At 39.0% G+C, this 27856-nt stretch overlaps 1 protein-coding gene and 1 pseudogene across 3 annotated transcripts in view; both read right to left on the bottom strand.

Annotated features, from left to right (window-relative positions):
• Nucleotides 1-27856, bottom strand: part of CDH12 (cadherin 12) — a 1005284-nt gene that overhangs the window by 629325 nt on the left and 348103 nt on the right. The gene's annotated exons all lie outside the window — the stretch shown is intronic.
• LOC113929031 lies at nucleotides 39-27856 on the bottom strand (annotated as a pseudogene). Its single transcript, XR_003522068.2, has 2 exons — nucleotides 27738-27856; nucleotides 39-2896 (listed from the first exon to the last, which is right to left on the bottom strand). The product of XR_003522068.2 is annotated as a calpastatin-like (transcript).

The raw sequence follows: 27856 nt of genomic DNA, 5'->3' as shown, positions 1-27856 counted from the left end.
AACAATGATTACCTATAAAATCTTTTTTTTTTTTTTTTGTCTGTCCAGGTTATCAATTTATTAGCAGCCCAAGAGGAGATAATGTGCCCAATGTACAATATTTTAGGTTGGGGGACTTATAAACATTAACCCAAAGAAATCTCAAGTACAGTTCCAAAGCCCAAGAGGAAATGGATCATGAGAAATCAGGACATTCAACATGTTCAAAGCATTGTTTTCCAAATGCTAACCACAACAAAAGAATTAAGTGCTAACTGAAAATATGAATGAGATTTACAGGCACTGTGTGTAGAATGTGCAAAAGTTTGCAAAGGTTTTTCCTTTTTTTGTGTGTTGCTTTAAGAAACTATCAAATATATCTCGTAGAAATATAAAGTTCCCATCTCTCCCAACTGAAGGCATTTTTTAAAAATTCAAAGTTTATCAACACTCAGTACAATAACACAGATGAACCACACAAAATCATTTTCTTTCTGGGAAAAGAATAACCAATGTTTAGGATGTCAAGATTCGACAAGTAACACTGTCTAGAAGCCACCCAGAAAAATTTGCTGTTGTTCAAAACCTTTGTCCTTCAAAAGTCACCATCCACCTGAAGATTTTATAGGTAGATACCAAATAGTGTGAACTTTAACTTGTATTTTTTCCATCAGCTTTTAGCTTGGAAGTTTCCTCTTTTGCCTTGGCGGACTCCTTTGCTTTACCTCCATTCTTGGCTGCTTTGGTGCTGGGAGCAGTTCTCTTGACTTTGTCCTCTGCTGTGTTCTCTGAGGCTCCTGTGGGTGCAGGACAGCTGTCAAAATCACCTGACAGGGCATCAATGGGGTCTTTGTCATCTTCAGGTTTCTTTGAGTCCTTGGGTTTCTTTGCAGGTGGCTTTGCTGGTTTGCCCTCCCCATTATCCAAGAGGTGTCTGTTTTCAGGGGGGATGGTGTCATCTCTTTCTCCCAGCTTGTCTCTGTGTTTGGCTTTAGCTCTTTCCTTGACCTTATCCTCTATTGGTTTGTTGTCATCTGGATCAGGCTGCCTTTGTCCTAGACTGTCAGAAAGTTGATCCAACGCATCGTCTAGTTCTTTGTTGTCACTCACAGTGTCAGGGGGTGGGCCGGCAGAGTGCGTGGTGGGAGCTGGGGTTTGGGAGACCACTTCAGAGATGACAGCAGGAAGGTTAGCGTCTTCAAATTTAAGAGATGCAGAGTTTGGGGAACCAGCGAAGTCCTTAGACAAAGCATCAAGAAGGAAGTCTTCACTCATGGGTGGAAGCGATTCCTTGGACACTTTTGTCAAGAGTGGTTTTCCATCTTAATCCTTGACCTCTTCTAGTCTATAATCAGGAGGAATGGTTTCTTCTTTTTCACCAAGTTTTTCACGATCCTCTTCTTTGGCTTTCTCCTTCACTTTATCCGCCATGGGCTTTACATCTTCTTGGTCTGCTTCCTTCTTCCCCAGGCTGCCAGCCAAGGCTTCTACCGCATCATCTGGCGCCATGCCTTTCAAGGTGGGTGGCTTGGGTGGTGCCGACTGTATACTACACATGGAAGTCCGAGGCACGGCCTCGCTCACAGGAGTTAGGGCAGCAGCCTGAGATTCTTCCGTTTTTTCAGATGGCTTAGATTGTTTTCCTTTACTTTTAGGCTGGCTAAAATCTTCTGAAAGTTCATCAATGAGTTCTGATTCACTCAGAGGCTTGGATTTTTCTTCATGCTCTGGCAATAGTGGTTTTCCATCTTTATCTGTGGCTGGTTTTAATCTGTACTCTGATGGGACGGTTTCCTCATCTTCACCACACTTCTTTAGTTTCTCTTCTTTGGCTTTTGCCTCGTCGACTTCCTTAACGGAGCTGAGGTCGAGCTCAGGTTCTGGCTTCCGGCTGCCCAGCGAAGCTGAAAGAGCCTCCAGTGCTTGATCGCTCATTGTGTCCTGCTCCTCCAACTTTCTTTTCTTTTCTTGGGGTGAAGCAGCACTTTTGATTACCGTGGCCGGCTGAGCTTTTTTTAAAACCTCTTCTGTGGATTTCTCTTCCTTAGTTTTCTTTCCACCAGGGGTAGGAGAAGTGCAGGTGAAGTCAGACGACAAAGCATCTATGGCATCACTGGGCCCCATGGGTTTCGAAGAGTCTGGAGGAGGCTCTGTGATACCTTCTTTTTTTGCCAAAAGTTCCCTGTATTTTGGAGGAAGTGTGACTTCTCTTTTACCTAATTCCTCTATGTAGGTAGAAGTCATTGGATCTGAAATTTCAGGTCCCGTATACACTGTGTTATCTTCTTCAGTTTCTTCAGGTCCTCCCAGGGTGTCTACTAAGTCATCCAAAGCAGAGTCCATGTCTGACTTTCCAGATGGTTTACCCGGTTTGGATTCAACTGGTACAGTCGACGTTAATTATTTCTTTTCTTTTTCTGTTTAGCTGGGGTGGCAAATGCTGCAGCTAGCCCAGCAACAATGCCCTCCCTGCCGGCAGAAACTGCATCCTGTAATTTAGTCTTTGGTTTTGTTGATTTCTCTGACGTCAGCTGCTCACTTGATCTGGACGCTGCTTTTTCCTTATGAACATGCTTGCTTTCTGTATCTGATGCATGCTTGGATAGGCTCTTTGGCTCTTTGTGTTCCTTTGGCTTTACTTCTTGGGTTTTTTTCTCATGAACCACAGATGGCTTAGTTGACTGTGACTTCTTCTCAGGTTCTGTTTTTGCAGCCTTGGCTTCCATGGGATTCATACTGGAAGACTTGCTGGTGGAAGCAGAAGAAGCTGATGCTCTGCGTCCGACTCCCGGGCCCAGAGACTTCAGCTGGGTTTTCAGGCTGTTTGCATTCCTAGCTGGGCTCGGCCCCCGCGGTTTCTCTGATTACCTATAAAATCTTGATGTCTATTGGGACAGTGACTACTTGAGAAAAGAATCTATAAAAGACAAAATGTTAGAATACTAAACTTACAGATATTTACTAGGCTTTCATATTATAGATGAGAAAACCAAATTCTAAAAGAACCAGGATCCCTGATTTACATTCCACAGGAGATATATATATATATATATATATATATATATATATATATATATATATATATATCTCCCATGCTAGGCATATTAGCTGATCATTTTTCTCCTTGGTCCACCTAGTCTAGATTTATTATCAAAAAAAAATCTCTAACCTAATCCAAAAAGCAGTATACCACTCTACATGTCTTTATGTGGAACAAAACTAGTTAAAACCAGAAGAAAACTTTCTTAAAAGCAAACCAATCAGGGGCACCTGGGTGGCTCAGTTGGTTAAGCAACTCCCTTCGGCTCAGGTCATGACCTCAGGGTCCTGGGATCGAGCCCCACATCAGGCTCCCTGCTCGGCGGGAAGCCTGCTTCTCCCTCTCCCACTCCCCCTGCTTGTGTTCCCTCTCTCGCTGTCTCTCTCTCGGTCAAATAAATAAATAAAATCTTAAAAAAAAAGCAAACCGATTATTTCCAATGTATTCCTTATGTAACTGAATCCATTCCCTATAAAATCATCTGTAACAAGCAGTAATTTTCCACATTCCATATTTTTTAAAATGAAATACAGTTTAGACAACTTTTTAACATATTATTAAGGTTTAATTTTGTCAATATGAGAATTATGTAATTTGTTCCTTATCAAGCTATTAAAATACATTCCTCTGAATATTCTTTCTTTAACTTCTTGTCATATGTTAAACTTATATCCCATCATCAAATTCCTACCAAGGTGATAAATATGATTGTGTCGGAGATTTTCCCAACAAATACCATTCACCTTGGAAGATGATGAACTGATATATCTCCAGCATAAAATGTCCAAACTAATGCAGTCAATTCATCCATATGGCCAGAGTGTTCTTTCAGTGATGGACACCCTCTGACAATTTAATGGTTCATTTGCTTAGCTCGTACTTCATTCAACTTTCCTAAAAAAAATTATCTAGAGACTTTCAGAAGGTATATAAGGAAGACACTCAGACATATCTCTCATTTCCAACTACTGCTCTTTCTCATCTCTTTGCTCTTTTTAGGGTATACAGGTGTTTTTTTGTATTTTTTAAAAAAGTAATCATTATAGTTATAATAGGAAAAGACTTTTTAAAGAAAAGTTTTTGAAAATATTAACTACTGATTGAGACTATGCCATGTTAAAAATTTTGCCTTGTCAAACCATTCTTCCAAGTATGAGAGGAGATGTATAAAGAATGGAAGACACTATTGCTACCCTCAAATTTCTTTTAATTTAATTAGAGAAACAAAGCCTACACAAAGAAAACAAAAATTATATACAAACATATTCACTTATTCTTCAGTAACTATTTATTTATTAATTTATTAAAGATTTTATTTATTTATTTGAGAGAGAGTGAGAAGAATTGGGGGTGGGGAGGAGCAGAGGGAGAGGGAGAAGCAGATTTCCTGATGAACAGGGAGTACAATGTAGAGCTTGAACCCAGAACCCTGGGATCCTGACCTGAGCTGAAGGCAGATACTTAACCTACTGAGCCACCCAGGAGCCCCTTCAGTAACTATTTATTGAACACTCACTCTGTGCCAGAAGCTGTTTTAGGTAATAGGAATACAGCAGTGGACCTGGTTTCTGCTCACATAAAGATTATGCAAAGCAAATGAGCAAAGTAATGGAAGGGAATAGATAGTTGATGGGTTTGCTACTCTATAATTGCACAGTGATAAAAGACCTCAGTGGTAATGAGACATCTGGTCAGAGATTTAGATACACTAAGGGAACAAGCTTGGTGAGCACCTGCTGGAAAAGTTACCTGCAGAGGAAATGGCAATATGGAAAACTTAACACAGAACTGAAGTTGACCTGTTCAAGACTGGGAAAGTCTCTGGCATAGAAATTAAGAATAGCAGAAGACACCAGGAATCATATAAGGCTAGGAACTCCAAAAGTAGAAACAGAATTTGTTCAACAATAAGCAATTATTTGTATGAGTTATGATTTATCTAATTGATGGAGTGTGACTTTGCTAAGCTTAAAAATTAGGAGGGACATATGGAAAATAAAATTACAAATCAAAATATTGTATGTTATCTTTGGATGTTGAGCTGTGAGTGATACCTATTGTCTTCTTTTTGTCTTCTAGCGATTTTTCATTTATCTAAAAAATTTACATATCATTTTTAAAGTAAAAATATATATTGTAAAATGTATTTATACTAAAGTAACATTTAATTCCTGACATTGTATCAACAATTGACTTCTTAAAAGGGAAAGATTCCACAGGTGGTTCTTAATAACAGGTTGACCACATGAGATTTATCTGAAAGATAACTGTGGGTAAGTAAACTGGGGTATTAATAGAGCAGGCCCAGCTCTGGCTGGCTTTAGATCTGAAATCTCTCTGCTGACACTACTGTTTTCATTGCATCATGGTTATTCTGTTTGAGACATGTAAAGGATTTGAAAGCGTTGTGAGAATTATCTAATGAATAACGTAGACAATACACACTGAAATTGGAAGAATAAGTGATCACCATGAACTTAGACTAAACAACACTAGTTGTCTAGCTCTTCAAATCTGTGAAGGCTTTCAGAGAGTAAGGAGCACTTGTTTTAAAATAATATATAGACATACACTTAATCATCAAAAGAATGCCAGGGTAACCAAAATGCAAAAAACAACATAAACACAGAGGGTGAAAAAATGGAAAATACGGTCATCCAGATGACTACTGATATATGTGAACTTCACAAAAATTGGTACAAATTCTACCAATGGTTTATATTTCACAAGCATGTTTATTCAAATTCATGCTCTATATTTCTTCCATTTTTTTTAAATTTACACAAAAATACAGTACTACAATCTTACAGAGCTTTGCATACATAGTTTAAAATATTTGAAGAAGGGGGCGCCTGGGTGGCTCAGTTGGTTAAGCGACTGCCTTCGGCTCAGGTCATGATCTTGGAGTCCCGGGATCGAGTCCCGCATCGGGCTCCCTGCTTGGCAGGGAGTCTGCTTCTCCCTCTGACCCTCCCCCTTCTCATGTGCTCTCTCTCTCTCATTCTCTCTCTCTCTCTCTCAAATAAATAAATAAAAATCTTTAAAAAAAATAATAAAAAAAATATTTGAAGAAGGGGCACTGGGTGGCTCAGTTGTTAAGCGTCTGCCTTAGGCTCAGGTCATGGTCCCAGGGTCCTGGGATCGAGGCCTGCATCAGGCTTCTTGCTCGGCGGGAAGACTGCTTCTCCCTCTCCTGCTCCCCCTGCTTGTGTTCCCTCTCTCACTGTCTCTCTGTGTCAAATAAATAAATAAATAAAATCTTTAAAAAATAAATTAATTAAATAAAATATTTGAAGAATATTAAGGGAGATAAAAATTTACTCATTAGAAAAATGTATAGTGCAAGTTTACTTTTTGTAAAGAAAGAAAGATCAATGTACTTCTTTTAGTTAATATATCAATAAAGTTACTCAACACGAATATTGTTTAGCTGCACAAAAATTTACCACTTATTTTTACTGATTATTTACAGAATATTTTTATATACTCTCTAAGGTCTTTTGAAAAATCTTGCTTCCTTCCTCTATTTTTATGTTTTATTTCTATTACATCATAGAATTATTAAATCCTTCAGATTTTCTCAACAAATTACTTTGATTTAATTAAATTCAGAATACTATTTTTGTAGTTCTATCTTCCATTTTTTTTTCCCGGTGTCTTCACCCCAAAGTTTAAAAGATAGCTCTAAGTAAGATTATAGCTCAATTTATATATTCACATGAACTCAGAAAACATTTACAAAATGTAAGAAATCATTTTATAGTTTTCCAGGAAATAGAGGAAAATACCTTCGTTATAAGAGACAAATCATACCAAAATAATGGAGCTAATATCCACCTTTCTACTTTTTTTTTTTATTTACTTATGCATTTGTAATCTTAAGAAGTACTTTGCTAAAAGGATACCAGGGCAACAGGGAGATACAGAGCAAGGGTGACAATAAGCTGCAAGCAGTTCTTGTCCAATATCAGCACGTCTCCAGCACTCAGGTGGGAAACCTTTATAGAGTGACCTGCAAGACAGCTGCCTTCCACGACTAGCTTCACATAGCTGCTGCCCATGCCTGCCCTCAGTCTCTCCTCACCAGACCTCATCAGACCTCTTCTACTGGGGACCCCAGCCAGACCCACTTTTCTGCTTCTTCCCATGATCTTCTTCTTCTTACTGTTTCAGGTCAACCCCTCCTTCTCCTCTGAAACATAATTTTAGTTATAGTCCTGGAATTGCCTCCTTTCTTCCCAATACTAGTTCCTTCAGGACATTGTGGCCCTAAACATAAAAATCTTCATCCACTGACCAATGTTATCCCTTTATTTGCTTTCCAGATTTAGAGTTTAGACCAAAAAAAATCTTGTCATAATCTAAATCAATACAAGTAGAGATAAGATTAGAATTACTGAGGAGGCAAAGGGTGAAAAGTGAAAACTAACAATTTGACCAACAACTTCCTGTTCTTTTAAATTCCTGTAGGGACTTAAAAATATCAGCTTTACTGAGCTACAACTGACGTATAAAATTGTAAGATGGGGTACCTGGGTGGTTCAACTGGTTAAGTGTGTGACTCAGGCTCAGGTCCTGGGATTGAGCCCTGCCTTGGGCTCCCTGATCATCGGGAAGTCTCTGTTCCCTCTGCCCCCTCCCCGTGCTCATGCTCTCTTTCTCTCACCCTCTCAAATAAATAAAATCTTTAAAAAAATTGTAAGATATTTAACATGTACATTGTAACGATTTGATACAGTTACACATTGTGAAAGGGTTCTCTCTATCTAGCAAATTAAAGTATCTGTCACCTCACATACTTACCTTTCTTTTGGTGGGTGGGGGAGAGGAGAACATTGAAGTTCTTCTTTCTTAGCAAATTTAAATTATACAATGCACTGTTATCAGCTATAGTCACCATGTTTTATATTAGATCCTCAGATATTTTTCATCTTATAGCTGAAAGTTTGTATCCTTCTGATGCAGATTTGAAAAGCCTTACTTAGCACCAGATATACTGACTATGGGAAATTATAACATATTTGTAATCATCGGTTATACAGTGAGGAGGCTAATATTTCCAATTTCTACATCCAGATCTGGATGTTTGGAGAAATCAAGTATTTGTGAGGATTTCCTGACCTAATTTTGGTGTCAGATAGTGCCGTGTCTGTGGACAAACAGTGAATGAGACTATTTAAGAGGAAATATATGTTAAGAAAAATGCACAGATTTTTGATCAAGCAATCAAACAAGAAATAATATTGACTGTTAAAACAGAGTACATGATGGATAATAAGGTAAAAAGTGGAAATAAAATGTAAGTCACATATGGCAGTGAACGATAGAAATAAAAAGCAGAGGTGTTCTGAATCGGATAAAGGGAATTACTATAATTCTGCTTTCAGATGAATGAAACTGAATACTGAGGATACATAAAACAAAAAATACAAGGAATATATTAAATAACAATCGAAAGAAAAAAAAAACATAAAGCTGAGCCAAATACTGAGTCTAGGAGTTGCAGAAACGTCAGTGATAGATATTAGAGATGAAAAAAAGTCTATAAAGAAAGAACTATTCTTCTTTGGTTAATGGCTAAAAGTCAGGTATAACATTGAAGAAGGTAAAAACTATTTCCCTTAGGGCTAGCGAAACCAAACATATGCATGTGTGTTGTTGTCCATACACATAAACACCTCACGGCAACATCAGACAGTATGGGAGCATTTGAGAACAATGTCTAAAATTGGCATGAAATCCTGAATACTAAAGTTTAGTTTTTCACAAAATTATATATTTAACTTGTTACATAAATCTATCATCTATTTCATATAAAAGACATATCTGGTAATATAAATGTCAATTGGTTTCGATAACTGATTCTGATACAACATCCAACACAGTAAAGATTAAATGGCAAAAACAAAAATCATGTAATATATTCTAGAATTGGGAATGATGTAACTCTGAGGAAAGTACTTTATAACAAAGAAATGTACCAATGTAGTGTTTCGATTTAATATGATTTGACAAACCTGATACAGAAAAGTACTGAAACTGACAGCTAAGTAAGTCTTCAAACAAAATCTGACAATATTCTTTGTCTGCTTTTCCTTCATTATTTTAAATTATTCAGCTCAAGTGACTTTAATCATTTAAATCAAAAATGGAAGGTCTTTTATGTCTAATATAGCACAATATAAGAATTTAGTTCATTGGTTCCAGTTTACCTTACCATTATTTCAGTGTTTTTACTTTTTCAATATAGCAACTATATAAAAAATATAGATTTAAAAATCACACTGTTTTATAAAGGAAATCAAGTGAATGCAGTTATACAAACCATGTTATTTATTTTCTATATTTTGTTTGTAGATGCTTGTTGACCCTGGAGGTACTGCCCCTCGTAGTTAGCTCATTTCTAAAAATAGCAAACAACTTATAAGGAGTGTACTTTTCATATGCAAGCCAACCAAAGCCCACCAATAACCACCTGCTTTACTGGGCTCCTACATTCTGGGCCATTAGCCAACCAAGGCCAGGTACTAGATGAATAAGGAAAGCCCATGCATCTCAAAGCCCACTGAAATTATTCAAACTAGCTAATCCCAAACCTGCTTATTCTGTCTCACCCATCCTTTTTGTGGAAACAGTAAAAGATTTTCATATGTTCTTTTTCCCCCCATGTCTCCCTTGCTCCCTCTACCTCCTGACCAACTCCATGCTTCCGCATGTGGTCATGCATGAGGTGCTGTGCCTTCCATTTCTAAGGAACTGTGAGTAAAAATGTCTTCCTTTATGACTGTCATTTTCATTCATTTCCGCATGCTTTACCATACCTGATTAAAACAGATCCCAGTTACCATTAAAACAGCAGCCTTTTCTATAAAATCTTAAAAAGAAAGGACACTTGATAACCAGTTTTTTTAAAGATTTTATTTATTTATTTGACAGAGAGACACAGCAAGAGAGGGAACACAAGCAGGGGGAGCAGGAGAGGGAGAAGCAGGCTTCCCGTGGAGCAGGGAGCCCAACATGGGGCTCGATACCAGGACCCTAGGATCACGACCTGAGCCGAAAGGCGGATGCTTAACAACTGAGCCACCCAGGCGCCCCGACAACAATTTTTTATTTTGTCATATAATGACATTAAAATTAAAATGACCTTTCTACTATTGACATAAATTTTGTTATAATTTAAATATTAAAGATATGGTCACAAAAATAATTGTAAGGATTTTAAATTTTAATTGGACATTATTTTATTTAAAATATCAGATGCATAAGATGCAAATTTATAGTTGTAAATATAACTGTAAAAAGTCCTAATTTTATTAGACTACTTCACGATGCCTTGTGTGCAGTGAAGCACTTTTGCTATTTTAAATGTATGTCAAATGCTAATTTCATATAGTTCTTTGATGCTCTTTGAGTCTGCCCATGGAGATACAAAAATTATGATTTTAAATAATATTATCACTGAGTATAACTGTTACAATCTTAGTAGCTGGAACAATATGGCAAATATATTGCTTTCTTTTTTCTTTTCAATTGCATGGAAAATATTTTCTTCTTTTTTTTGGAAATTCAAAGAATTTTAATATACAATCACCTAGCCAAGGCATACAAAAACTTAATGGGCAAACAAACAAAATATCTATTAATATCACTATTACTATTACTATCACCACCACCAACGTGGTCCCCATTCTCACTCTAACTTCTTTATTTTTTTAATTTTATTTTATTACGTTATGTTAGTCACCATACATTACATCGTTAGTTTTTTATGTAGTGTTCCATGATTCATTGTTTGCATATAACACCCACTGCTCCATTCACTATGTGCCCTCTTTAATACCCATCACCAGGCTAACCCATCCCCCCACACCCCTCCCCTCTAGAACCCTCAGTTTGTTTTTCAGAGTCCATCATCTCTCATGGTTTGTCTCCCCCTCCGATTTCCCCCCCTTCATTTTTCCTTTCTTACTATCTTTTTTTTGTTTAACATATAATGCATTATTTGTTTCAGAGATACAGGTCTGTGATTCATCAGTCTTACATAATTCACAGCACTCACCATAGCACTTACCCTCCCCAATGTCTATCACCCAGCCACCCCATCCCTCCACCCCCAACCACTCCAGCAACCCTCAGTTTGTTTCCTGAGATTAAAAATTTCTCATATCAGTGAGATCATATGATACTTGTCTTTCTCTCATTGACTTATTTCACTTAGCATAACACCCTCTAGTTCCATCCACATCATTGCAAATGGCAAGATTTCGGTTTTTTGATGGCTGGTTATATTCCATTATATATATATATATATATACACACACACACACACACACACACACACACACACACACACACCACATATTCTTTATCCATTCATCTGCGATGGACATCTTGGCTCTTTCCACAGTATGGCTATTGTGGAATTGCTGCTATAAACACTGGGGTGCATGTGCCCCTTCAGATCACTACATTTGTATCTTTGGGGAAAATACCCAGTAGTGCAATTGCTGGGTCATAAGGTAGCTCTATTTTCAACTTTCTGAGGAACCTCCATACTGTTTTCCAGAGTGGCTGCACCAGCTTGCATTCCCACCAACACTGTAGGAGGGTTCCCCTTTCTCCACATCCCCGCCAACATCTGTCATTTACTGATTTGTTAATTTTAGCCATTCTGACTGGTGTGAGGTGGTATCTCATTGAGGTTTTGATTTGGATTTCCCTGATGCCGAGTGATGTTGAGCACTTTTTCATGTGTCTGTTGGCCATTTGGATGTCTTCTTTGGAAAAACATCTGTTCATGTCTTCTGCCTATTTTTTTTTAAGATTTTATTTATTTATTTGACAGAGAGAGAGAGAGAGCACAGAGGGAGAGTGAGAGGTAGAAGCAGACTCCCCACTGAGCAGAGAGCCTGATGTGGGGCTCGATCCTGGGACCCCAGGATCATGACCTGAGCCGAAGGGAGATGCCCAACTGACTGAGCCACCCAGGCTCCACTTCTGCCCATTTCTTGATTGGATTATTTGTTCTTTGGGTGTTGAGTTTGATAAGTTCCTTATAGATTTTGGATACTAGCCCTTTATCTTCTATGTCGTTTGCAAATATCTTCTCCCATTCTGTTGGTTGTCTTTTGGTTTTGTTGACTGTTTCCTTTGCTGTGCAAAAGCTACATGGAAAAATATTTTCAACCATAGAGAATAGACGGTGCTGTGATGTTATGTTTATCACTCACAAGAAAAACTCACACCACAAATTTCAAGCCAAACTTGTCTGCAATGAAGGGAAGATGAATATTATATAAAGTTAGCATTTACTCGCTCATATCACTGCTTTACACTCCTTCCCTGATAATCCCAATTGCACTGCCCTAGATTTAAAGCAATCCATTTTGTCTACATCCCATAGAGTACTGCCTTCTCCTCACTGCACTGAATAGTAATACTTTAATCAAACCAAGAAATTCCTACATAACCAGACACCTTATATTAGGATATAGGTCAGAGAAGAAGAAAATCAAGAAATAAGAAGTGTTAATAAATATCTACTCTTCATAAGGGGAGATTCTGCAAAGACAGAAAATCCATAGAGATAAAGGAGAAAAATATGGTCCTCTGCAGATTTCTCAACTTTAAGATTTCCTTAATCAGCAATTGTTAAAATATATGGGGATGAGCACAGCTTGCCGGCTTTTCTCCTACTAAATACAAACATTTTAAACCTCACACAACTACTAAATACTATTAACATCCTATCATTTATAAGTAGAGATTTCTTTTATAGTAAAAACATAGGAAGGACATAATACTAATACCTCTAATTATAGAACCTTACAGTCTTTACAGAGAAGCAGTAAACTCTTCAAGGATTGACCCTGTGGGCAGGGTGTGCCAGAGCTCAGCTCTAGTCACTCCTGCCTTCTTCCCCTTGCATATGAAACTGCTTGGCTTCCACTTCAATGGATTTCCTTGTTATGACTCACAAAAGTTCATCGGGATGGTATATTAGGGCTGCTATAGCAAAGTATCACAGACTGGGTGCCTTAATCAACAGAAACTCATTGTCTCCCAGTCTGGAGACCTGAAGTCTCAGATCAAGGTTCAGCACGGTTGGTTCCTTCTGAGGAACGTGACGGAAGGATCTTATCCAGACCTTTCCCCTTGGCTGGTACATGACTGTCTTGTCCCTGTATCTCTGCTCCTGTATGCACCCAAAGTTCCTCTTATAAGCACACAAGTCTATTGGATTAGGGCCCTCTTTAATGACCTCATCAATTTAATGACCTCTTTAAGGACATTATCCTCAGTCACCATCTGAGATAATAGAAGTTAGGACTTCAGCATATGAATTTGGAGAGGGACACAATTCAGCCTATAACAGAGGGCATTTCTGATTATTGAAAGCTGTGACCAAGAGATAGTCTTGCAGAAGGAGCAATGGCAGAGCCTTGAAGAATATTTTCACACTCCAGAATTCAGTGTGTGGGGTATGCAAGAGAGGAGCAGAACAAGTGCCCTGCAAAGACACATCACTGAAGGTAACAGCATTCCTTCTAGCATTTACCTTCTAGCATTCTTTCTAGGCAAATACAACACTGTAAGCCTGAATTCACCTCTTCCAAATAATTTTTCATTTCCTAAAATTCCTTCACTCTTTCATTCCTCTACCATTATGCAATCCTGTCTTAAATTTATTTGTCAAAATATTGCTCATTCTTTAAGTTCTGTCTCAATGCCTAACTCTTTCAGGATGTCCTCTGTATGGGAAGCGCAGGATAACTAGCTATACAAGCACATCCTGAATGTCCCTGTGTAATCACTATCTTGAGAATGTAGAGATCCCATCCTCCTGCTATATTCCCATCAAGCAGGGTATGTAGAAGAACGTGTTCAGCACTCAAGGTCAGGAGCTTGGGGATGACCAACCTGGAGTGTCTCCTTTGTAACAAAGAGTGTTCCGTGGTAGGCTTTGATTTCCTTGGAGCACTGGCCATGCAAGAAGAGAGGCTGCAGATAGTCGCCAGGCTAAATTGCTATGCTATAAAAGCTTGCTGCATGTAGATCTTAGCCGCAGATGCTTTGTCTAGTCTGCTGCTCCTGGACTCCCTGTACTTAAGTTCCCTCAACAGACGTGTGTCTCAGTTGCTGTCTCTGGGTCATTTCTTCAGCCTCGCTGGCCCATCATCCACCCTTGGCTTAGAGTTAGGTGGGTGTGGCTACCCAATGAGCAAGCCAGCCCAGAGGCCAGAGGAAAACCCGTAATGTTGGAAAGGGGAAAAGGGAAATCTGTGGGGGAATTCTTGAGTTGGCCATTGCCCTCTGTGGGGGAGGGAGGTGGTCCACATGTCAGATATTTGTAGAATGCTCCATGAGTACTCAGGAGCTCAGGGAACACCCTGAAAATGCTAACCAGTCTAATGTACTTGTGGGAGGAAGTGTGCTCTGTGGCAATGAAGGGAAGCATATGGTAGCCACAGTGGGCTGGCCTCCACTATGGGCAGTCCATCTGACCACCAATGCTAGGATGGAGGCTGAGGCTCATGTCTGGAAGTTAAAAGACTAGCTAAGATTAGAAAAGGGCATGAAAGTGCCCCTAGGCTGATGGCCTCAGGACTGGTGGACAAGACAGGAGAACAAGATAATAAATTAGAGATTCTGGTGTGTTGTTTTGCAAAGGGCACAAACTGCCCCTAATATCTGGGCACTTGCAACAAAGCCCAGTTAGGAAGTGATGAGAAAACAGACAAATGCCCCAGGTTTTCTGACCCTTAATACAAAGGAAATTTTTAAATAGTAATTACCCCTAAAACTGGGATCATGACCTGAGCTGAAGGCAGACACTAACCAACTGAGCCACCCAGGCGTCCCTCTTGACAAGAAATTGTAAACAAAGTCGTTTTATTTTTCTTTATCTGCCCAGAGAAACAAAGTTTCTATGTTTTATTCTTTGCAGGTTTATAAGAAACTCTCACCAGATCTTTAACTATGGGCATTGTTAAGTTTTTTGTTATTTACAGAGTCATTGTTTTACCCTGATACTTTCGCCAAAATGTGTTCCTGCAAAAGTACTTCATCTTCCAGGAAATTCATAGAAAAGACATTGACAAATACAGGTTTCTGATAATGAAGATCAATTTGCCTTCATGTAGGAGGGACAATGATAAACCCTGCAAGTCTCCCCCAAGGCTACCTGCATGGTCCCAAAGTATGTCAAGGGATGATGGCCTTAAACAATCCTTCTTCTCCTTCCCCACATCAGTGAGACGGGCACAGTATGCTCATGATGTAATGTTAAAATGTGAAGACTTGCCTGTGTTGCAAGACACCTTGCAGGCTTTGCTGGAGCATTACAAGAAAGAGGATGAACAGTGGACCGACAGAAAATTCAGGGCCCTGGCTTATCAGTCAAGTACTCAGGTGTTATCTCCTTCAGTAAGACAAAAGTTGTCCCTGCAGCCAGGGGCCATTGATATTGATAAAATACAGGCATACCCATGTCTTAACACCTCAAAGCAGTTGCCAACTTTCCTAGGTCGCTTAGGGTACTCATGTCCGTTTATCCCTTGCCCGGCTCTATTCGTAAAAAAAAAAAAAAAAAAAAAAAAGGAAGTCCAATGGGACTGGTCCTCAAAGGAATGTGAGGCATTTGACCAAGCCACGGTAGCCATTAAACAGATCCAAGCCTTAGGTGTTCTCGTATAGGGACAGCCATGCGAATTGGATGTAGCCAGTTTCCCAGAAAGGTCTGGATGGGGCCTGTGGTAACAGCAAGGGCACAAACAAGTACCATTAAGCTTCTGGTCACAGTTGTGGAAAGGAGCTGAGACACAATACAGTGTTTTAGGACAATAGCTGTGTGCTACTTATCATGTCTTCCAGAAAGTAGAAAACATCCCCAAAGGGATCCCAGCGACTGTTCACGCTCCATATCCTATAGCAGGATGGCTAAAGGATACATTCCAGAAGCCCAAATCACGCAGTGCCCAAACCTAAACTGCAGCCAAAAGGCATGCCTACTTGCAACAACATCCTCTCTTGACTAAGAGGCCTGGTGGTGTGGAGTTCCACTCCATTCTAGGCCCGGTGATTACGTCACCTCTAAAAGGTAACCATTCCCTGAGGCAGTAGACCATCACAGCTGCCATCCTTTGTGCAGGAAGGAGACAGACAATTCCTGAGCATGCCTGGTACACTAATGGGTCAGCAAGGAGCAAGCCTTGCACTGGGATTGCCATTGCCATCCAACCCTCCACTGAACTATCTGGATAGACTCTCCCTGGGCCGAACTGTGAGCATGGCTGGCATTGCTCCAGGAGCCTGATCTCACTGTTCTATGTACAGATAGCTGGGCAGCCTACAAAGGACTGGCCACATGGCTTCTCTTCCAGGAGATGTGCCAGCAGAAGACACTGCCACCTGGCTACACAAGAAGATGGGACATCAAGGGCAATGGACCTAGTAGGCTATTGCTAAAAACCGGTGCTTATGGCTGCATTACAAAGACATTGTAGTTGTCTGCCAACAATGCCCATACGGTGCCCAGGAATGACTGTGACCTTTGCCAAGAGATACTAGACAGATAGTAAGAAGGCAACACCCTGTTTAGAGATGGCAGATTGATTACCTCAGTCCCTTGCTCCTCTCTGATGGCTGACGTTATGCTTTGACATGTGCTGAAACTTATTCGGAACTCCTGCAAGTCTACCCCAGGAAGCGTGCTATGCAGAAGGCCACCATCTGTGATCTGGAACAGGAGCGTGCCGTATACAGGCTACCCACTGACACTGACAGTAACCAAGACTCCCATTTTACAGGATGTGAAATGCAAGAGAAGACCAAAGCTTAAGACATCTATTGGCATTTCCATCTACCATACAATTCCATCCTGAGTAGATTGATAGAACACATGAATGGATTGCTGAAACAAAACTTTGACAAGAAACCTGTTCACGGGCCTTTTAGACGCACCACCTGTCAACAGCTATACGGATATTAAATGAACATGTACATTCCAATTGGTCCAGTGCCTACTCTCTACTCATCTAAGGACCTGATGCCACCCCTAGAATACAAGGAAGCAGCAGACAAGAAGGATGTTCTTTGCCACAGGTAGGGACACAATGTTAGTTTTTATTGTCCTTGCCACAAGATCTATCTATATGGGAACATACAATTAAATGGCCCTGGAAATGGCAGACAAGTCCACGATGGTTTGGGTTTTCAGCCCCATCAGGAATAAGGATAAAACAGAACCTAACCATCACTCCATTTTTCCACCCCACTCCACCGAAGAAAATGAAGGTACAAAACCTCAGGCCTCTCATTAAAAAAGGACACTATCATGATCACCTTATGGAGTACTGTTAATAACTCCATTATCCTTTTCAGGTTTGCCCCACCTCATAACAGAGAGGAGGGCAAACAATTTGGAGCTATAAACCTAGAGATAAGCCACCAATGGGGTGGTGTTAGCCCAGAACACCACCACCTGAATTCTATTAGACAATCATGACTTGCCTTTTCTGGTGCCTATTAAACATCTTACTTTTTGACCTTAGATTCTCCATGGGAAACCTGTTTGCTGATTGGGCCCTGACTGCACTTCTATACAGAATAAGACCAACTGTTGGGTATGTAGTGAACTCCCCCTAGTGGTAACTACAGGCTTTCCCCGGAGAAATTTTTTTTTATAGTTTCTTAGCTATTTGTGCTGTATTATTTGGATGCTGCAGCTTGTATTGTTGCTGTGGGATTTGGTTGCAATGCACCTTGGCATACCTGGCCCCAGGGACATTGTGGAAGAGGGGCACGTAACGAATATATAGGTCATCCAGGGTGTAGGGGGTGGGCTATATGGTATGGGCTGGCTGGATAGCTAGCTTGCAAAAGCATACCCAGAATGTTCCTGAAGATCATTATCTTGAGACTATAGAGATCCCGTCCTCCCTCTATATTCCCATCAAGCAGAATAGGTAGAAGAACATGTTATTCGGCATTCAAGTTCAGGCGCTCCATGAGTGGCAAACCCGAAGTGTCTCCTTTGTAACAAAAAGAGTTCTGATGGCAGGCTTTGATCTCTTTGGGATGTGGGCCATGCAAGGAGGGAGAGGCTGCAGATAGTCCCTAGGCTAAGCTGCTATGCTATAAAAGCTTGCTGCATGTAGATCCCAGCAGCAGATACTTTGTCCATTCTGCTGCTCCTGGACTCCCTGTACCTAAGTTCCCCCAACAGACGTGCGTCTCAACTGCTGCCTCTCGGTCATTTCTTTGGCCTTGCTGGACTACCACCCACCCTTGGCTTAGAGTCTGTTAGGGTGCAGCTGTACATCATCAGTCTCCTATCCCTGTACTATAATTAAATTCTTCCTCCTCTGCTGTCCTCAGAAGTTAGTAATTTTGTGTTTGGTCATGTTGCCATTCCCTTTCATAATACAGTCTTAACAACCACTGATCATACAGAAAAGACCCAAGCTCCTTACCACAAGGTAGCAGAAATATATCAGGTTCATTCAACTTTATCCCAAGGCAACCAAACTGGTGCTTAGACTGCATTGCTAAAAACTGTTAAACGAATGAATGAATCAATGGATGGATGCATATGATAAATTCCATTCATGTACACATGAATATTTGCTAGGCACTATACTTGGCACTGAGAATAGGTTTAAAGTTTAGGGAGAACACATTATTTTCAAGATGTCCTTATTACTAAAACTAGAATAAAACTTCTAAATTATGTATAGAAGATTCAATTTCTTACTTCATCTAAATTATTTCTACATAATTTTAATTTGGTTCTCCAAAGTATGTATGTGTTTCCTCCAATGTATTCTCTTGCAGAAAGGTATCACTTTCTCCATCGCTAGCCCAACTAGCCATATGATCCCAAACAAGAAATGTAAATATTTGATCATTTAAGCAAGTTTAGAACCAAGCTGTAATCTCTGCATCCCCTAGGCTAGAAACATAACTATCTGAGTGTCCATTTCTTTGTTTCAATGGTAGTGTATACAATAGTCACTAACCACATACGTGTGGTTACCTGAACATGTGAAATGTGGCTAGTGAGACAGGAACTAAATTTATAATTTCATTTAATGTTAATTTAAATTTAAAGCTTGGAGCAGTATAAAAGGTTTCCTACAAGAAGTCTGAAACTTACTTTGTCAATTATATTTACTTCCAAATTAAAAAAGCATTGTATTCAAGTTATGTAATGTTCAAACATACCATCATTTGTGGCAAAAGGCCTAAAATTAAGTCCTGGTATTGTGTGTACTGTGGTATTGTGTGTGCCTTGACCAGGAGGGCTTTGAAAGTCTTAATGGCAAGTTCCCCTCCCCATCGTGTGCCCGCGAATAAGGTCTTCTGGCCAAACAACTGTCTCAATCACAGGAACCAGGCAAGCAAATGTCACTTCCCAATAGCCCACGGGATCAGTCACTAAAGTCAATCACATCCTCCTGCAGGAACAGGAGATCATCTAACCGTTTGTTATTACCAAGCCTGCCTCCCACAGCCCTCACTTGTTTACTCTTCCCAAGTACAACCCCTGAGTGGCCCCATATGGCACAGTATCCATGTGTACTGTGAGTACACATGCCTAATAAACTGCTGTTGATGGCATCTGCCCCAGGTCAGGTGTCCTGTGTTCAGCGATGGCTGTAACCCTGGGGCAGAATCGCCCTCTGCCAAGGTAAAAAGAAGGCAATCAAAACACAATAATATTTTGATCTATTTATACTTGTATAAATATTCTTTCTTTATGAGCAATAGTTTATATATGTTCAGGGTATAAATTCAAAATTTACAAGTAACATTTTATCACTATCCAATGGCTGATTATCAATAACCAATGTTTGTTGTTATTTTCATAACTGGTATTTATTTGCATATCATTTGAATAACAAAAAATTGCCAATATTCACTCATTTTTGCTCCACAAAAATAGCAATTTTGAATGGTTCAGATTAACATTTGAAAAATATCTTTTAACACTAAACATCAGTCTATAAAGTGTACTGGTTCACTGAGCAACTGTGAAGCAACTTCCTTCTAGTGTTGCTGTGAGTCTGGCAGAGGCTACAGAGCAAAATTTGTTTTCCACATTTTGTCAAGGTAGGACTTCACATGATTTATTTTCTGTCAATGAGATATGTTCTGAGATATTTGGATTCAGCTGTGAACAAAGTTAAGCAGGAAAAGAGGGGATGATGATGTCGAATCACCCCATTTACTGGTGCAGATGTGACAGGAGGGCATGGTTCTAAGCCGTCCCTTCCGGTTGGAGCTTCCTGATACCTGGGCTGTACTGAAGGTCATGTGCTCTTGCAGCTAGCTGTGTTGTGGGGATTTTTGATCCACAGATTTTGATTAAGATGGAATGATTCCAGAGCTGTCAGTCCCTTTTTCCCCATGCTCCTTCCTGTCCCAAGGGAGAAAATCCTTTGGCTGGCCATTCCTTTGATGGTGTTCTGAGTCTCATTCCAGGAAGTCCAGATAGTACCTGCCCCTCCCACCCTACCTAACATATTTCAAACATGTACTTTTTTATAAAAATCAACTTTCTGCCTAACGTAGAGATTTCTGTTATCTCTCTTTTTTAAAAAGATTTTTTTTTTTTTTTTTTGACAGAGAGAGATAGCGAGAGGAGGAACACAAGCAGGGGGAGTGGGAGAGGGAGAAACAGGCTTCCCACTGAGAGCCTGATGCAGGGCTCGATCCCAGGACCCTGGGATCATGACCTGAGCTGAAGGAAGACGCTTAAAGACTGAGCCACCCAGGTGCCCCACGATTTCTGTTATCCCTTAATGAACCCCAGATTTATACTGGTGTACTGGAGTGAATCAGCCAGCATGATAATGTATCCCTTGATAACACAGTTCTGAATATAAGGTGACTGATGTTTACTCCCATTTTCCATCATCTTATTGCTTTGTAGTGATGCAATGCATAATTTTATATGATCGAACTTTGAACCCCTCTTAAAGTACTATGGTGTATTTAATATACTTTTGAAACTAACCTAATTCTTCTAGGTCCTTAAGTCACTGATAATCCTTCCTCTAAACCCAAATTATAAGCCAAACATAGAATGCAATATAATTGTTGCTCATGATTTAGGCTCACCTCCTCTAATTCAGATTCTTTTTTTTTTTTTAACCTTCATTTTCCCCAAATGAGTATCCATTAGGTGATCTGAAATTTGGGTAAAATTTTGCAAGGTCATTACAGATGGAAAGGGATAAAGGTGTTGCTTTAAAGATGGGAAAGTATATGGATACCCTGAGTGCGTGGGGTGGCTGGAGACCGAGGAACTGGAAGAAGGCCAGTGTAATAGGAACATACTAGATTGAGAATAGAACATTGGAAGGCATGGGGCCAGGGCTTGAGATGAGGTCAGGGGACCATGAAACCTGTAGTTTAATATCAGATGCAGACAAATAAACCACCTATAATCCAATGTAATGGGATGGCCAAACTAATGAACCTGCCACAGATTCTGGAGATAACAGAGACACAAAGAACAGAGTGACAGCCAAATTATGAGCAGTGGGATAGCTCAGGGAGGGAAGGCATATGCAAGTGGGCAGCAGGGGAGGGTAGTTTTGGGCAGAGTGTGAGCTTGTTAAAGCTCTGTAAGAGAGTAGGGTTATAGCTGAGACTTTGTAGTGTGTATGTGTTAGCACAGAGGACAAGGGTGAAGAGTGGCCCTAAATAAAGCTGCAAAACAAAAATGGGACCATGAAGAGCTTTGTAAGATGTATAAGGTCAGGATAAATTTATCACTAGAGTTACCTATTGCTGCTCTGAAACACAAGGAGCACCCTGTGAGAAGGCTGAAGAATTCGATTTTAGATACAATTACACCCCCGAGATATTTATGCCAAGTTTCAATATTCCTTAGCTTTAAGAAGACCCATCTAGTTATGAAATGAAATGCAATGATAATTGAACCACCAGGAGACTACAACACAGCATCGCACACTATGCAAGGAATATCAGTTGCAAAAAGGGAACTCCCTTTTGCACAATTGAAGATGCAGTTATCTATATTTCACCCCTTTTGTCAGACGCATGGGATACACAGACATATGCTTTCTATCTAGTTTCAAAGATGTGTTTAGATGACAGGCATCCCCTAGGGGCAAGGGGAAGAATGGATTTCAAATAACATAGAAAGATGGAATAAATATCATGCTTAAAGAAATGAATTTCTCCATCTGTCTCATCATATGCAGCAAAAACTTTAAGGGAGCCTACCACTCTTGATGTAAACATTCCTTAAAAATGTTTATTGAAAATCTTTGAACATTGACTGTAGTAACAGGCTATTCATGTGTGGAAAGAATTATTAACCTAGAAAAGGAGGATGTATTTTTGCAATATTAATTCAATTAACAGGATTATGGGACTATATGTGTTACGTGCAAACAATTTATTATTTCCAAGGACCTTGTGTCTGTCCACAGTTTAAGTAGCAGCTTCCATCAGGCTATGGAGAATATATGAAACGTCATTGAATGGGTAGAGCTAAACACACGAAGGGAAAAAGAGTCTTTACTCAGGGCTATTGGGCACTCAAAAGGCAACAAGGTGGCCACACTCAAAATCTGCAACCTCAGAAGAATTGTGAGGTTGAAGCAGAATGGTTAACAAAGGAAGGACCTGGATGAACTGAGAAGAAGAGAGGACGCGTTTATTAGCCAAAAATATCAACCATAGTTAACAAGTCTATTCACGGAAGCAACTGGACTGAACATAACTCAGCAGATGTCAGTTCTGCCACAATCCAGGATCATCACTGTTCCAAGAAGCCCTCTAGCTCCCAACTCTACAAGATCACATGAGCCCCTTTTATCTTAAAGGGAAGCCCAGGGAGGGATATGAAAGACTGAATGAACAATACCCCAAAGAGACTGATAGGTATTTTCACACACTGCTTAAGTTTTGGGACCTCATAAAATTTTAAACTGAGGGAAAGTCTGCTTACAAGAAATGTCATCTCAGTTCTGAAAACAGATATAACACTGTCATTACATATTTAAATCTTATTGCAGGGTGCCTGGTTGGCTCAGATGGTTAAGCGTCTGCCTTCGGCTCAGGTCATGTTCCCAGAGTCCTGGGATCGAGTCCTGCATCAGGCTCCCTGCTCCTTGGGAGCCTGCTTCTCCCTCTGCCATTCTCTCTCTCTCTCTCTCTGTCTCTCATGTATAAATAAATAAAAATCTTTAAAAAAATAAATAAATCTTATTGCAAATATAATGGGTGAAACTGCATTCCATGCAGTTATGAAAAGAATGCTTAGGAAACATGCCTTCTTACCATTTGAGGGCACTGGCTAACACTATTTGTAAATAAGGCATACTCTTATAATAATATATAACATTAATAAATGACCATTGTTTAAGCATAGATAGATGAAGTTAAAAGATACACTTTTGATAATATAGGTAATCAGATGCAGGTACAAGGGCTTTTCAAACAGAATTACTGTATATCCTATTAATGGAACTATCTTATGAGAAGCCTCAAAGTAAACTGATTATCTCATCTTTGGCTATCACAAAGATATAGTTTTTAGAAAATCAGAGCAATGTAAGAACATAGGAAAGGTTATATTTGTATCTGCCATAAATCTGATGGAACCATCTGGTTGGTTTATATAAAGGACACAGCATGACTTCTTCTAACCCTATAAAAACATCTCAATATTTAGCTATGGTGCTTAGGTGGGAAGATATCTGAAATACTAATTTCTAATTTCCACTGTTGTCATGCTCTGGCTCTTATAGAGACTTTAGAGTACCCAAGTAATTAAGTTGGGATCCAACCATTTTTGGCAGTTCTAGAAGTCTAACAGTGTTTCATTTTCAGTGGTCAGAAAACCTCCATCACAATTTCTTAATCATATCCCTTGTATCTTTATATGCAGCCCATTGGGCAACACTGAATTTCATTGACTCTTACTACTTCTTTGAGTTTCTTTATGGCTTTTTATCTTATTCCAAAACCACTCTCAGGACTTCTGCAACTTCTCCTAATCCTATAGCCTTGGTAAACTTTCAATGGTGTGGCCTTCTTATTTCTTGTAAGAGCTCCGTAGTGGACACCACTTTTATAGATCCTATTACAGCCAATTATGCAGCTAAAATAATGGGGGACATGCAGATTATTTAGGTGTAATAACAGTTTGTCTTTAAACTATTTGGGATTTCTATGCTATTCTAAAGCAAATAAAGACATGTTTGTGGTTCATGGTTCAACAGTCGTAAAAAACATTTGTCATACACACATCAAATTACCAAAGTAAGTTTATAACCAAGTGACACAGTTCAAAATAAATCTACATTCTGTTTCATCACTTTTCCCAGAGCATGTAAACTCAGAGTCAAAAAACAAATTTTTAAGTCATCAAAATAGAATGAAATGCACAATTTAACCATATGATCAACAAAGTAGTATCTACTCCACTGGGCCCTGTTGGGTCACCTAGATAGCTTAAGGTGCTGATAGATAAAGGTCTTCCTAGATGTGGCACCAAATTGTAGATGTTATAAGGATGGACTTTTTGCTAGATTGTCTAGATTGGAATCCAGCATAACCATTCACTAGTAGTATGAACTTGGCCAAGTTATTTAACTTCTCCAAGCTTCATTTCTTTTATCTATAATATAGGATAAAATAAATCAAATAATAGTGTCATCCCAGAGGGCTGTTATAAGGATTATGTGAGTTAGTATTTCTATATACCATTTGTAAATGCTTAGAACAGTGTTTGGCCTGTGGTTTTTAATAAATAGATTCTGCCTTTCTTTGTTTTGTCCTGAGATTTGGAGGGAGTGGAATACTCTCCTTCTTCTGTATTTCTTTGATGCCAGAAATCCATGGATCCTTTCCATTTCAAGGCAGCTAACTTCCATTGCAAAAGTTTAAAAGATTTATACTCAGTTTCTGTGGGCTTTTTTTTGTTCATAATTTTCAATATATCCTTAGTGATTGTTTTTCTAAACTTTGTTTCCCTTGTATTTCTGAAGTTAGTTCTTGCATTGTTCTACTAATTACTTCATCAATCTTTTAGTGAAATATCTTAAGATGAACAACTATTTCTGACATATGTACATCATCTACCTGTGTGTTTGTAACTTCATGGCTTGCTCTGTGAAAAGACTTGAACTCCTTCAAGCTCCCAAAGAGCAGGAGTTCAAGTCTTTTCAAATATTATTTTGTTGGGAAAACCTTCTCTAAATATGCGTTTAAAATTGGCAAAATACTAGCTCTCCTTTCCTCTACAACACAGAAACTTCCTATCCCTCATCCTGGCTTATTTTCTGCATAACATTTATGAATTTTATAAACAGATTTAACTATAATTTTAATATAAACTAAAAATTATATAATTTAATTACTTTTTTCTCCTTCTCTTTACTAGAATGTAAGGACCAACGTGGTTACTAATTTTTAAAGTGAATTTGTTTTTGTCTTATGCCACCCATTTTACTGAGGCCTTAGAAATATAAAATTACCTGTACCTCTGAAACAAATAATACATTATATGTTAAAAAAAAAGAAGAAGAAGATAGCATGAAGGGAAAAATGAAGGGGGGGATATTGGAGGGGAGGCAAACCATGAGAGAATATGGACTCTGAGAAACAAACTGAGGGTTCTAGAGGGGAGGGGTTCGGGGGGATGGGTTAGCCTGGTGATGGGTATTAAGGAGGGCACGTACTGCATGGAGCACTGGGTATTATATGCAAACAATGAATCATGGAACACTACATCAAAAACTAATGATGTATGGTGATTAACATAACATAATAAAAAAAACATTTTAAACTGCTACTGAGATCTATTTAACATATACTATCATTTCTCTCCAATCTATTTTCCCCATTTATAATTATTTAAGAAAATAATCCAGATATGTAGACATAGGGGCAAATATTTGCTTTCTGGTAGCTTTTTTTTTTTTTTTTTTTAGCAGATTCTGGGACCCACGATTTTGTGGTTAAATAGCAGGGAGTATTATGAAGTCAAAAATGATTTGGTCTATTTTTAGTCCAACAATATAAAGTAAGTATCCACCATATATTTTGTATCAGTGTTAGTTTATGTGGGAGAGAAGCCTCACCGAGTCCCAAAGTTCTGTACCCTCCTTCTCTTGAACTGTTAATGAAATAGATGGGGCAGTATTGTTACAAAACAGATAAAGGAACAACCAAGCAATGATACAGGTTACAACAAAGCTGTTTGACTCAAAAATCATCATATAAGCTTGTATCAAAGCATATGGTACTGAATCACCATTCCAGAGGAAGGAAAAGTGTTAGCTAAAAAGATACTTGAACTAAATTGGAGTAGTGTCATAGTGCCTGCCAAATGCAAAGAAAGGTTATTTGTCCCAAGCACGGGGTGTAGAATATGGTACACTCGGTGCAGAAGCAGCCCAAATTAGAATGTCTGCTATGTTACTCTGTTTTCAAAGAAGGGCAGTTGAGACTTTCTAAAATGTCAGGTGAAATCATGTTCAAATATAAACACAAAATATGTTTCAATGCCAAACATAAATATATATTTTTAATTATCCGCCACTCTGGATTAGTCACACCATAGCTCCCCTTAACTGAAATAGATAATTAAGTATCAGCTACATTAAAAAAAAAATCATTGCCAAGGGATATTTGATATTAAACCAGGGAATCAGAAACTGGAATAATCTATTTGTGTCTCCTTAATAAGCTCATAATTAGCCTTGAATAAGTGATTTTGTTATTCTGTGCGCTTTCCTTGTGTTTTCATAAAATGGCCAAGTTCAGTTGTATCATGAACTGATTTAGACAATGCTGAAAAAATTAATAAATTGGTATTTTTCAAAAGCTTTAAAATTTTATTTTTTATTTATTTTTTTAAATTTTATTTATTTATTTATTTTATTTGAGAGAGAGAATGAGAGAGAGAGAGAGAGCACATGAGAGGGGGAAGGGTCAGAGGGAGAAGCAGACTCCCTGCTGGGCAGGGAGCCTGATGCGGGACTCGATCCTGAGACTCCAGGATCATGACCTGAGCCGAAAGCAGTCGCTTAACCAACTGAGCCACCCAGGCGCCCAAAAGCTTTAAAATTTTATTAAAGTGTTTATCCTCAACCAAAAAATGAAACTTCTCACTGTGTACGATTCACTCATTTGCATCCAAAGACCTTTGATTAGAGTAATTTCTCAAATATAAACTATTAGTAACAGGCCATTTGTTTACTAAATGTTATAGGAGAGACTCAGCTGTCTATATCTCCTTCATTTGACTATTGTGAAGTTAGAATTTTCTCATGACATTTCACTATTTACAAATGTTTAGCTAAATAATGAAGTCTTTCCAGATTAGATATTTTAAGGTTACTTTCCATCGGCTGTCCAAGAAGAAACACGTTTCAATCTAAGAAAATGATTAACATTTCTATATAAGGTGACTCCATTTCTCATATGCCCTAGAAATATATCTTATCACTTATTTTGACATGGAAGGAGGCTTTTTAAAATCAACTTTAAAATTATGTTCTGCTGACTTGCAAATGGCAGGGCAGTGCTAATTGAGAGAAGCCTTAAAATCTCTGACACCATTTATCCCTGCACAAAGATTCCATGCTCTATACGTTCTCATCCTTGGCTTTCCGATATTGCCTTTACGAGGTTAAGAAGATGAATGCTCATTGCTTTTAATCCTTACCATGATTTATGAGCCTCTTGGTATCCCTTCCCCAGAGCAGCTACAAATGTGTGGTTGTTCTGCCTGTTGCCTCAGTTACACAGACATCTGCAAAGTAAATTATGGGTTGTCGTCCCTTA

Source organism: Zalophus californianus, chromosome 5 (genome assembly GCF_009762305.2).
Source record: "Zalophus californianus isolate mZalCal1 chromosome 5, mZalCal1.pri.v2, whole genome shotgun sequence".
NCBI classification, from domain to species: domain Eukaryota; kingdom Metazoa; phylum Chordata; class Mammalia; order Carnivora; family Otariidae; genus Zalophus; species Zalophus californianus.
This window is presented reverse-complemented; position numbering and strand designations above follow the sequence as displayed.